A 13,741-nucleotide genomic window follows, 5' to 3' on the forward strand; every position below is an offset into this window, starting at 1 on the left:
AAAATAATTGGGTTTGCCTGTGCAGAATCCAGAGATAAATGCTTTACCATCATGTCTGTCACTAAGGCACAGCTGTCAGGGATTCAGCCTCAAAATAATGTCATCTGGAAAAATGCATCTATATGCCCACTGTTGGCGTAAGCCTCCCATTTGACATTTCCTTTGCAGAATGTAGCATTTTATATATCAATTATTTTAGCAAACAAATGATCAATGTGTTAGCATAGGTGTTCATTTACTCCCTTTTAGACTTCTGCCCATTGGGCTAGAAATCAGAAAATGCCTATGTCCTTAGCATTTTTATCTCTGACAAAGCCAAGTAATTACAATATTTTTCTTATTTTTGTCAATATAAAATATTTCCTTAGAACTCCAAATGGACGTGATACATCACAGTCCTAGAAAGACATGTTCCCTGCTCAGGGAGAGTTGAAAACTGAAGTTAAGCATCACACACAAAACATTTTGGCCAGTACAGGATGACTTCTCAGAGCACTCCAGAGGCACTGTTTATCACTCCTCCAGTTACTTCTTTAAATATTTCTCAGGCAACAGCAAGACTTACTTCAATGCATTCTTCCCTGCAGCAGTATCTTCAATATCAGTAGCTTTCAGTCACCAGAACAAAGTCACACATCCTCTGCTCATGAAATAATAGTTTCAGGATCAAATGAGTACACCTTAGCCCACTGCACTGGAGCATCCATTTCAGTCTTAGCACTCCATTAGATTTTAAGATTCTTCTCAGTTTGACCCTTTTGGTACAAGAAAATAAACTATAAGATGAAAGATAAACAACTGGGCTATTTATTTCCTGTTTATTTTGAGAATCTAAGTTTTTGGTTTTGACTGAAGACAGATTATTCAGACTATGAAATAGCTGCCAAATTTATCATGAATGGCATTTAGCTGGCAAAGGGTGTATTACTGCCAAATGCCTAACACACTGGGCATATTGTATTTGTACCATCTGTGAGAGTAAACAGTGACAGGAAATAACCACAAACAGGTGTTAATGTTAGCCCCTTAAGGGTCATTAATGAAGTATGGCATTGAAAGAGCCCACACACAAGTCCTGGCAACTGGAGAAGGTGGGATTCCAGGGAGTGTAACAGTGTATTAATTTGTCACACACAAAAAATCTGTTCGTGATTGCATCTCCTCTACATGTCTTTTTCTCTCTTGCATTACCACATCCTTCAGCTGATATCCTTTTCAATACTCCTTCCTTTTCCCTTTTAGGCAACAAGCTCTATCCTTACCCCAGCCAACCAAGACAACAACAGTCCTGAATTACTCATCCTTTTCAGAAAGCGTATCAGTCTCTAAAGACAACTCCATGCTTTCATACATTCTTCAGAAAAGAAATACTGTCTCAATTCCCCTCTAGAAATTTTTGGAGACATTTCCACCTTCACTAAAATAAAAGTGGTTTCTGGCTTCTACAAGGTGTGATCCATATTACACTACATCACTGTTTCCTCAGTGCATTTCCAAGGCTTCTTGCCCTATCCCAGAAGAGACCTAAGAAGGGGTGCATGACAGTGACATTGCCTGCTTTTACAAGCAGGCAGTAACAGTACAGATTACCACATGGAAATGCAATGGGTACTGTGAGGTGAATCTATCCCGAAGCATGACTAGCCACATCCTTTTGAAAACATCAAAGCAGAATATATGAAGTATTGCTCTTTATCTTCACAGAAGTTACTAAATTTCCAAAGTAAATGTTAATACCTAACACAAAGTCATTTAAAACAAAAACAAACACCAAAAAAATCAAAAAATAATTTGGGATAAAATATAAAGGAAAACAGACTAATGTCCTGAGCTATTTCCCTGCTCTCTGTCTCATCCTATGCAAAACCACACATTTTCACAAAAGGATAAATGTTTTCAGATAAATGTCACCTGGCTAAAATGTAATGTTAATGGTGCCACAGAAGAACCTTAGAGACAGAAAGGACATACAAGGAAGAGGCTATGGAGCCCTTTTCTTTAGGAGGCAGACCCTAAACCATGAGTTTCACACTGTAAAACTTCAGACTCTATCTAATTCAGGCAATTAGTATTACAAAGAACACTGGTGGGCATGCGAATTTAGCCATTCACTAATAATGAAGTCTAACTGCTGAATAGATTACATGTTTCCAAAGATACTTTCATTGATCCTGGCTAGTGTTTAACAGTAGGGAAGGAGAATATTTCAAAGGCCAGAAAAGAGTTCCCTTTCTTTACTTCTTTGTTTAAAGAGTACATGAAGCAGAGTCATAGATACACAATTCAAGAGTTGACCACAAAATTGACCACAAGGATGTGTAACAACTGCTAGCATAGAATTGCTGTCACTGTTTAACTCTGTATGGCTATGTACAACACTCCCCACCTGCAGTCCTTGGGCTTTGCACCAGTATGTGTCAGAGCACCACAGGATCAGAAACGCAGCCATGCCAAATTCCATTTTGAGAGAAAAGAAAGTAAAAACAGTAGGAGAGTGTTTGGGCTTATTTGGGGCAGTCACTGGAGCTGTGCTGGCAAAGATCACAGCCCCAGACTTCCAGGAACTGGCCAGTGCCCAATGCCTTCTGGTTACTTGAACTAAACAGATGCATACTTTCTTACACTGGTCATTTTCTAAACTAAGTACTTAAACAAATTAAGCCAGTGCCTTTCTATAAAATTGCATCTCGCCAGTTCTTCGTTAAATATAACCAGTGGGAAAAGGAAACAAAATGGAACTTAAATGAAATTTAATAAACATTTAAACGGAGAAATCTGTTTACATCACACCATTCCCACAGTTCTGATATCTGGTTTATTTCCACTTCAAACAATGTAAGACTATTCCTGCATCAGTATTTTAGTTTTCTTCACTTAATCTTACAACCTGTTCTCCACCTATTAAGTTAAATTAAACTAAGGAAAATCAAACGCTCTGCAGTGTAAAATCTTCAGACAGAAGAATATTAAGGTGGTTGAAACTTGGCCCCTTTGTACAGATGCTACACTGCTGTTTTTAAGCATGTGAGTATAGTCTGTTTTTCCAAACAGCCTCTGCAAAATTCAGGGTAGAGAACAGATGGTTTGGGAATCCAGGAAAGCTATCCAGTAAATAAGGCTGCAGTCTCCAGCAGCCTTATCTCCCAGTATTATCTGTTGTAGGATCTGGAAGAGTCACAGAAAATAAGGCAAGAAGAGGAATGACTGCAGATCACAAATCTGAGTGAGTGGCGTGCTTAACTTTAGAGCATTAAATTTCTTGCAATGTTATTAACTTTGCTCTTTTGCTGCAAAAATAGAAATTCCAGACCATATGGATTCTTATCTGGGGCTAAAAGAGCCCTTGCTTATGCATCTAAGTTGTGTACCTTAAACTAGATAAGCCAGTAAAGGAAAATATGAAACATATTTTGCCAGTCTATTTCAAAATAGTTGTCTGGCCACGGAGGAAAGTACAGACTGAAAATTGCCCATTCACCTCTCAAATTCTGGCAGAAAGCATTTTCTATCTGTGGGAATGGTTCTTCAACAAGGTCCTTATGCTACTTTGCCCTGATAGTGATGAGTGCTATCCTGACTATCTGCTCTTGAATCTAACTCAGAAGAGACCCTCTACATACCCAATGAGGGTGAGTACTGAAAAATGCTCATCTTGCAAGTAAGTGTACTCCTGCTGTTCTGTAGGCCTCATACGGGTATACAGTATGGGCAGCTGGAAAGGTGTGACAGAGGATACAGAACCCCCAGTACAAGTTGAGATCTCTAGGCAAAATTTAGCTCAGGGCTCCAAAAAAGATTTTATTGAGCAAGCACAAATCAAGTTTTTTCAAAGGTACAACCTGACCAGATCAAGGCTAGAGAAAGTACCATCTGGCAAAAGAGCAATCTACCTGCCACATCAATAACTTTTCTAGAAAGCATGCAGGTCTTCTCAATAACAACCAAGAATGTTTATTCTCCCGTACATATTTCCAGAAAAGGCAGACCTACTTGAGCTTAAACTTTAGATACATATCAGCCCTAACCAGATACATAACACAGAATATTTCTCCTCCTCAAGATGTGAAGTTTCTGCCAACTGAAAACAGCATTTCAGAGAACAGTGGCAAGTCATATTAGTAGTATGACATAGCTGAAGAAACCACTCTTTCAAATAAAGGTTTTTCACAACTTGCCGCTGGCAAAGTTTGTGTATTTGAATGAAATTCGTGATACATAATTTACAACACATAAGGAAAACAGTGAAGAGTTAGATATTGAAGTATATCTCAAAATAAGTTTAAGCAAAGAAAAAATTACAGCTTTTATGAAACTAGACCTTGTATATGCTGATGCAGAGACAAGAAATCACCAGACTCATGGTCCACATTAATCAAGTGTTCCACTGACAATATGTTCTATTTTCATCAATGTTTTGCAATATTCTCTGTGCAGCCTTAATACATAATAGTCTTTCACACAGACATAAAATAAGCATTTTCCCTGTATAGAAATATAGACACTTTGCACAGAATTTGCTCCAAATTTCTCAAACAAGGGTTAACTCTGTCCTCAGGAGATCTAGTCTTCTTATTTCAACTAGCATAGATTTTTAAGCCATTAGAAATCTTTTATCCATTCTAGAATAGCAATTAAATTTTTGTTAAAATATATCAAGTGTCCCTCAGAATACATTGCACAAATATTTTGTAAATATTTAAATAATTTTTGTAAATATTTCTTTAAATTGCTATTCTCTTTTTTGTAAATAGAATAGCAATTAAATTTTTGTTAAATATATCAAGTGTCCCACACAAATATTTTGTAAATATTTTAAGCCAGCTGAGAGAGCACTGATTAAAAACCAGGTCAGAGTGATTCTCATAGAACTGGCCACATTAACTGAGATCTCAAACCCAAACTGTCTGAAATTCTACTTTATAATTATGACAAAAAAGTCTGGACTTACACTATGATTGTGTAATTAGGAGAGATTCAAGCCAGACTATGCACTGACACCCAAGAAAAATCAAGACATAAAAATCATACTGTTTTGTGAAGCAGCAGTTACTTTCCTCCTTCTGAAATTAACAGTCAAGGAGTCAAAGTAGACAGAAAAAAGAATGCATGAAAGGGCAGAAAGGCCTGTGAGGGCTGATTAACTGACAAGATATAAAGAATTTGGTTCTTGTGAATTTGCAGCTGGTAAGTCATTCTGGGAAGCCTATTTCTCCACAATAACCAACACAGCACTAATAAATTACTCTTGGTCCTTTAAATTTTAAAGGAGCAAGAGTAATTTATTAGTGTGGTACAGAATGGTATAAACAGGATTTACTGGTAATTGCCTCAGAAAGGCCCAGAGTTTATGGGCATCGGAACCGAAATATTCTTTTCTTCTCAGAGAGTTAAACTGTCATGGCAGAATTTAGACAAAAGCATGTGGTGACATAACGTAGAGAAATTTTACCCATGACTGTGTTTCTTCACAGTCACAAAGTACAGAATACTAGTAACTGTCACACACGTCAGATAGTGAGGAAGAGGTGTAACCCTGGCTCCTCCACTTGGCTCCCCTGTATGCAGAGTCTCATTCTAATGGAAGCCCTTCCAGACAGCAGAGTCCACAGCTAAAACCCTCAGGTCACACTTCTTCATACACTGAAGACAAAAGATGTGACAGCAACAGACAGCCCTTTCCAGCCCTGCACTGGGGCAAACACTAACTTTCATTTACAAACAACAACAACATGATATGAACCTGCCTGAAACCACAAAAACTAATCTGGATACATGGAATTGCAATTAGAATAGGACCCTTATTCAGAAAGGCTGAATGCCTGGAAAATAAATGTATTTTGTTTAAATTCTGTCCTCAGTTACAATGCCACCCGAACAAAAGTTTAGCTAAATTAAACAGTCTGAAGAAACATCTGTATTATACAGCAGTATCTCCAGAATATGCCAACAGCACCACTCTGTGGATAAACCGTGAATGTTCTGTAAACTCACAAACTGCCTTTCCAAGCCTTAGATCAATCACACTAAAGAAAAATGCAAATACACTTATATATAATACGTGTAATGTATGACTGTTGCCGTTGTATAAACCTGGCATCACTAGAATTTAATGAACATTTATTACATTTAATGAACATTTAATGAAATTAATTAATTTAATGAATTTACAGCAGTGCAATTGAGAGTATAAACTGGCTTGCTCAGGTCATGTATGTGGCATACCTTCTACTCATTTCCCATAATTTCTTTCAGTATCAGTTGGAGAGGTTGCATGTGCTGAATTCATAACAGATGCCTTACACTGTACCAAAATGAGAACTTTATTCCGAATCCCATCATAGATTTACACCTGAAGCTTCTCACTAGTGGTAGCTCTAGCAGAATCCATGAAAGGCAGATCAAAATACAGTATGAAATCAGCAAATTTAAATACTTAAGTCAATCTTCAACTGAATTCCCTGGGTCTGCAAAACAGTGGGCTAAAAGGAGCTTTGCTTCCAGGTCTGGGAAGAAATCAGGGCTGAGACTGAGGAATGAAACTGTGGTGGACCCTAGAGTTCCATCTTAGGGCCCATACTCTTCAACATCTTGGACAAAGGACTGGAAGAGATACTAAGTTCACAGATGATACAAAACTGGGAGGAGATGTTGACTCCCTTGAGGGCAGGGAGACCCTGCACAGAGACCTCAACAAATTAGGGACCCTGAGAAATTACCAACCGTACAGAGTTCAACAGGGGAAAGTGCTGGATTCTGCACCTGGGATGGGGCAACCCTGGATGTATGGACAGACTGGGAACGAGATGGTGTAAACAGTGCCATGGAAAGGGACCTGCGGGTCCTGGTCATGAGTCAGCAGTGCCCTGGCAGGCGGGAGAGCCAACCCTGTCATTTGGGGCATCAGGCACAGCATCGCCAACTGGGCAAGGGAGGGGATTTTACTGCTCCGCTCTGCACTGGGGTGGCCTCACCTTGAGTGCTGGGGGTAGTTTTGAGTGCCACAACATGAGCAAGACATTAAAGGTAATTATTAATTTAAGGTTAAAGGGCCTTAAGGGGAAGCCATACAAGGAGTGGGTGCAATCACTTGGTCTGCTCAGCCCGCAGGACACTGAGGACAGACCCTACTGCAGTTACAACTTCCTTGTGAGGGGAAGTGGAGGGACAGGCACTGATCTCTTCTCTGTGGTGACCAGTGACAGGACTTGAGGGAATGGCCTGAAGTTGTATCAGGGGAGGTTTAGTCTAGATATCAGAGAAAGGTTCTTCATCCAGAGGGTGGTTGGGCACTGGAACAGGATCCCCAGGGAAGTGGTCACAGCACTCAGTGTTCTCAAGCAAACAGTGTGATTCCTGGGGCTGGTCCTGTGCAGGGCCGGTTATGTTCAATGATCCTTGTGGGTCCCTTCCAGTTTATTTTGTGTTTCCATGAACATAAAGAACTACAAAATTTTCTGTTGGGACTGACTGCTTCCCACACTCCAGACTGGCAGCCAGCTGTCTGGACTCAAGATAGAGTTGAACAGATGTCACCCAGTAATCCCACCTGATGGAGCTCAGTGATACACAAGAAGTATTTCCTACTTCCCCATCTCTAGCTGCACTACAGAGTGTAGGGCTGTGTGCTGTCTTGATACTGTCTCTGTGCATCCCATGGTTTATTTTGCACCAAAAAAAAGGAGGGCTGGCTACAGTTTTTACAAGGTTGTGCTTTTGCAAACAAATCTTACCACCTGTGCCATGCTCAGCCTGACATCACAGAATGATAGAATATGCTGGGTTGGAAAGCATCTAATTATCCCTGGCACTGCACAGAGCACCATCCCCACGAGTCACACCACGTGCCTAAGAGCATTGTCTAAATGCTTCTTGAACTCTGGTGCTGTGACCATTTCACTGGGGAGCCTTTCTCAGTGCCCAACCACCCTCTGGGGGAAAAATCCTTTCCTAATATCCAACCTAAACCTCCCCTGACACAGCTTCAGGCCATTCCCTCAGGTCCTGCCACTGGTCATCAGTCAGGCTTGAGCACCTTGAGAAAGAAACCAGTAAAAAATAATTGTACCTGAGCATGCCTGAATTCTGGTTGTCTATCAAGTGCAGTGTATTACTCATGTATTATTTAAGGAGTGATTATCTCCTGGGCTCCTAAGATCATAGGCAAAAATGACGGGAAAAGCCACTCTACCATTAGATCACACACGGCCTATTCGTTTTTGTCTGTAAGACTGAAGGAAACAGGCAAAAAACTCAAAACCAAAAATCAAAACTAAAACAACAACAACAAAACCCACCGGAAAAACCCACCACCGGTACTTTGTTTAAATTGTTAATTACTGTTCTCTCGGGTGAGCTTTTCCCCGACACAAACGACTGTCCCCAGTGGCTCCGGCGTGCGCTCCTTCGGGCGGCGCGGAGCGAAAAGGGAAGAGGGAGCAGGGAGGGCAGCAAGTGCTGCGTGTCCCCGTGTCCCCCTCTCCCCCTTTCGCCCTTCGCCCCCCGCCGCCCGGAGCGCCCTTCGCCTGGGGCAGGTGCTTGTCAGCTACACAGCAGTCCCTCGACTCCCTCCTCACGGCAGCGCAGTCTAAGCCTGTCAGGAGGGTCTGCGAGCGCCCATGCCGGCACTACCCCCTCCCTCTTCGCAGCTCGCCCGCCGCCATTTTAAGGCTCCTGAGGCGAGCTGAGGAAGCCGCTGCGGCCCTCGCCCTGCCCTCACAGGGCGGGCGCACGCGTCGCCGGCTTGGGGGCTGCGGTGGCCGGGTTTTTGTTCCCGAGTTCTGGCTTGGTTGTTAAAATTAAATAGTGTTATTTCTTGTAGCGGCGCCTGTCCGGCGTTAGTGTCTTGGCCTGAAGGCAGCAGTCAGCTCCTCACGGCAGGTTGCCTGAGGAGGGCAGCACGTTTTCCATTGTGCTGATGTCATGTTTGGCGTTCCTTCCAGTTTTCGCAGTTTCTTAATAAAACGGGAAGCAGGGGGAGAGCACGGGGATGTAGCAGCTTGAATTTCTTCGTGTCAGTCAGCCTTCAGGTTCTTTTTTAGATCTTTGCACTCTTTCCTGTTCAGCATCAGAACAAGAATAATACTATTCAGGATGAATACACAAGGAAATTCTGCAAATGTAATAAGAGGCTATTTCCCTCCTCCTCTTTCCATGAAATGGACAACTCAAAAAGAAAAAACTTTTATTTTTGCAGATTTGTTGTAATACAACAATATGTTCAGTTGAGATTTGGAGAGGAATGTGAAACACAGTGAGGGAGAAGGCCTCCCCCTACACTCCTGAAATAAATGGATTTTCAAATTGGGCTTCCTTATGTAGACAGGCAATTTCATTGACCAGGCGGAGTGTAATTACTCTAAATGAAATGGCTAGTTGTTCTTAGGTATCTAAGGAAGGAGGGCTGATAAGTCAGTGAAACCCACCTTGTCTCTGTATAAGATTTTTCTTTTTTCCAGAGAGTTTCAGACTACTTAGTCTATACATCATATGTATGCAGAAGCCATGCAACCGACCAAACATGAAAATCTGTGGTAAGGTCTTAAACATCATCTGAGTTACAGGCTTACTGACTTAACATTGCTATTAAAGTTCAGCTACTCTTAGCCATTCACAACGCACCTGTTGTGCATAATAAGTACCTGCAAGTGGCAAGGCAAACCAGTAAACCATTTCCTGTTAGCATGCAACTTGCAATGCCTGGGCTAGAAATCTCAAGTAGACTGTGTAAAGATCAGTTTCAGTGAATGGCTCAGCAAAGTCATCTTGAAAACTCTTCTGTAATTTCTGACCCATATCCCTCTTCTGTTATCTTGCCACAATGTTCAAGTTCTTCTTTGCTTTCAGTGTTATAACCCCAAGTGTATTCTATGCTACTTTCCACACCACCATTTCTTACAGCCTCTAATTAAAGATCCCTCTGAATAAAGCCTTCTGCTTGAACAGTTAGGAGTGCCCCTCTGAAAGGCCTCTTTTGTGAGTGACCATCTTGTGGAACACAACAAAGACAAGGCACTACAGAAAAAGACACTGTTTTACTTTGTAGCCACTTCACTTGTCTCTGTTTCAAATTAATTAGCACTACTCTGTTTTCAAGTGTAATAACACTGCAGTGAGGTGAATGGAGTTTTCAGAGAGTAAAACTGCAGCACACCCTCACACCATCCTTGAGCAACAAAGGAGACTACAGGAAGTGGTCATTAGAGGTAGTAGGTGATCAGGGGTGAGGTGGAACTCAGGTGAATGGGACTGCAATTCACACACACAACCCCCTCCTCCTGAAGTACTAGCATTTATATTATACATTATTAAGAAAAAGGTTCAGAGAGATCCTCGCATTGGTAAATTATAAATTGAATATCATTTACAGTTAATTTCCCTGAAAAACCCGGACATTCTAATCCATGGGGTTTTTGCTTGATAATCATTTCCTGATGACTGTTTCTTGTTCTGCCTATGCTTAAAATTTCCCCTGTATCCTTGAGCACCTTAGCATACAAACATCTGCGTCACTGGAGAAGAGGCAACATCTACCTGAGTGCATATGCTGGAGTGCATTAGAGCTGCTGAGTTTTCTTCATTAATTTATTGCTCTTGAAAGCAGTGCTACAGCAATGTGCAGGCAGAGACTATATTGAAAGACTGCTGAAATCCAAGGCCTACATCTACAGGGTTGTACGGGTCAATACCTTATGCTTGTAGCATGAGCGTCATAGAAACAAGTTGCCCTGGAGATACCCCAGCTTCTCTAACAAGCGTTCACCCGTGGAGCAGCTCTTTTGGAACCCTCCTGAGAACAATTCTCTTCTTTCTGTTGCCATCATTCTTCATGTCTTGCTCACAGAAGATAATGTGGGTATAGCACAGTGAGTACTGAAGTTTTCATTCATCCCAAAAGCAATCATCTCTGTATTCTCTTTCAGTAAATCTCCAGGGATGCATAAATTCACCATAATTTGCATTTACTCATGAACAGCATCCCTGTAGGGTTATTGAAATTGCATGTTATATTATTTTAGTCATCATAGCTCTAGCTGAAGGCCACAAAACTCAGGAGATTGCTTGGTATTGACTCTTGGCCCTCCTGCCTTGTGTCAAATTTTGCTGTTAAATATATAAAGTGCAACAACTTTTGAATACAAATACAAATTACAGTTCTTCTTCTCAAGTATAAATAAGAACAGGAATTGACCTACTCATGTTATTGTCATATCCTCCATGTGCAAGTAACCTTTTGGACAGGAAAAATCATCTGTGTGGAGTATAAACTCTTCTCTGAGGCTTTGTTTTTGTTTCAGCGTGCACTGATTGTCCACCCATGGTGCACTGATTCAATCTGAGCATATGACTGCAGGATGTTTCATATCAAGTCAATAGTAATTCTGGAGTAAATTTAGTTCTAGCAGGACCAGATTTTGAAGAATGTCACTCTCATGCAAGGAGACAGAAAACAGGCATGTTTGTATGGTCTCAAGCAACCAGTGTAACTAATGAGTCTGCATCCTGAGTGCTCTCTCTTGTCCCACTGATGGCAAAAAACATCACTGACAGAAATCAAGCTGGATCTTTTTTCACCTCAGAAAATTAAAAGGAAACTAATAAGCCTGCTGACAGATAACCTGTGAAGAATGAGAATAGTGAGACACTGTATTAATTATTCAATATAAACTGTTCGCCCTGCTCTTCTAGCAGGAACTCTCTTCTCGTCCTCCTCTTCTTTTTTCTCTACCTACATCTGCCTGAAGTTCTGAGGGGACAGTGGTACAACTGACCCCACTGAAACATTTTCCATCCACCTGTGCTTGTTGCATTCCTGGTTAAACATTCAGTATATTCACAGTTCAGCATTTTTTGTGCTTGTCTAGTGTCTACAAAGGCAAGATACTGAGAAATGTCGAAAATAGAAGAGCATAACTTCAGGAAGTGGCGGGGGTGGTGTGATACAGGGTCACCTGTGTCAAGATGCAGCGGTCAAAAACTTATGGAGCCTGATCAAGCAGTACATTTAAACCCATACATGTGTCCCAAGAACTTCGGGTGAATAAGCTGTCTGATTATGGGGTTTTTTATATAATTAAGGGTGTATTGGATTATTTAACCTCTTCATAATCCAATAAAGAAAAAAAAAAAACGTTTTGGTAAATCTTTGGCATTAGAAAAAATCCTGCAACCTAGCAGTTTTTCTCAAAAAGCTCTTTACAGTGACAGATGCTTATGTGTTGTAAGTGTTCCCTGAAGGCCACTGTTCATCAGCACAGAGTTCAGCACAGTCAAATGAGAGACTCACAGTTTGGAACTCTTTCTGAAAAATGTTACACGATCATCTCTCCCCTTGACTAGTTAATACAAGTGAACCCAGTCATCGCTCTGTTGCTGCCTGCTATTGCCTACTTGCCCTTATCAGTTGTGCATGATGTTAAAAAGTATATGAACTGACAACAAATGTGGGTGTGTGTCTCTTCAGCAGCATCACTTGAATGAGCTACTCTGGACATAAGACTTCTGTTTATCTTCCGTGTACCAATATACTGTGGTCTCGCTGCATCTCATGCTGCAATTTCATGGTTTGTGGCTACAAATAACTTGTTTTTACTTCTCCCTGTGAAGCCAGTCAGCCCTAAGTTTGCATGTTACAAGATGAACTCTGGCTTGAATGTGATTATTACTTGTACCAGGAGAGATACCAGTGTACACTACAATTTTGAAAGTGACAGATCTCTGGGTGATGAACAAAGACTTGCCTCCAAATTGCTAGTTGCACCAGGTGTATTTAAGATCACTACAAGTTGGTTGTTTGGTTTTGGTTGTTTTTTTGGTTTTTTTTAATCTCAGAGGTTCTAAATCTGAATAAAACCAAAGTGGCCATATTGATTTCTCCAGTGTTACAGCACTTTCAGAAGAAGATTTCTCAGACTATTTCCCTGTTTCCAGGCAACCTTGCTAAGGAGAAAGAGAAATTGAACATTGTGCTAACAGACTGACAAACTTTGACAGCTATTTTTAACAAATGTGAATCTAAAATACTGCACCAAACAGCTTCATTCAAAATCTGTGATCTCGGTTACTATAATACTTCTAAATTATTTCTTTTCACTTTTGCCTGACACACACAATCCACAGAAAGAAATCCAGATTTATAATTATTGGCAGAGTGATGTGGGCAGACATGCTACTTGTTAAAAAAATGTCTCTGACAGTTTTTTCTCCAAACTGGGAATAATGCGAGCTAAAAAGACAAATTGATTGTGGACCTGAAGAAAGCTAAGATGAATGTCTGGAGATAACAGAAATATGAAATTTAGGGGTTTTTCTCTTTCATAGATGCTCTGGAGCTCAGTGTGATCAGTCATAGGTAGAGATAGGACAACAACTGTAAATCCATTGCCAAGATCAAACAAAAGTCCTGCTTCCCTCCAACACAGAACAAACATCAGTATGTGGTTCACTATACCCATGTGATTGAGACCTGAAGAGCAATTGTTTGTAGGCAACTGATAGTAAGCCCAGTCACCACTTCTTGACCTATCTGAGGGGACATTTTGCCAGGCAAGGCAAAATGGGGATCAGCATCCCCAGTTGTGGCTGAACTTCTCCCAGTTTTGTGACAACTAGAACATTGTCTTACATGAGAGTATTAGCTAGTAGAATATACTAAAATTATATTAAAATATATTAAATACAGAATAATTAAACATAACACAATATTTTATTCTGCTGAACGTCTGATTCAAAGGGGTCAGCAGAA

General features: G+C 40.8%; 2 long non-coding RNA genes across 9 annotated transcripts in view; one reads left to right on the forward strand and one right to left on the reverse strand.

The window, feature by feature from the left end:
* LOC135290355 (uncharacterized) overlaps window positions 1–13,741 on the reverse strand; it is a 62,109-nt gene that overhangs the window by 31,354 nt on the left and 17,014 nt on the right. For 4 of the 7 annotated variants that reach the window (XR_010353122.1, XR_010353121.1, XR_010353126.1 and 1 more), the window contains exons 1-2: window positions 8,338–8,428; window positions 566–755 (exon numbers count right to left, since the gene is read on the reverse strand). This is a non-coding gene — a long non-coding RNA (uncharacterized LOC135290355). Of the gene's footprint in view, window positions 1–565; window positions 756–8,294; window positions 8,429–10,530; window positions 10,671–13,741 lie in introns of those variants that run through there. The other 3 variants (XR_010353124.1, XR_010353123.1, XR_010353125.1) reach the window with 3 other exon arrangements.
* The window catches only part of LOC135290356 (uncharacterized), a 42,893-nt gene continuing 37,967 nt past the window's right edge, over window positions 8,816–13,741 (forward strand). For both annotated transcript variants that reach the window (XR_010353127.1, XR_010353128.1), the window contains exon 1: window positions 8,816–10,862. This is a non-coding gene — a long non-coding RNA (uncharacterized LOC135290356). The remainder of the gene's footprint in view (window positions 10,863–13,741) is intronic.

The sequence above is a fragment of the Passer domesticus genome, chromosome Z (genome assembly GCF_036417665.1).
Source record: "Passer domesticus isolate bPasDom1 chromosome Z, bPasDom1.hap1, whole genome shotgun sequence".
Taxonomy (NCBI): Eukaryota; Metazoa; Chordata; class Aves; order Passeriformes; family Passeridae; genus Passer; species Passer domesticus.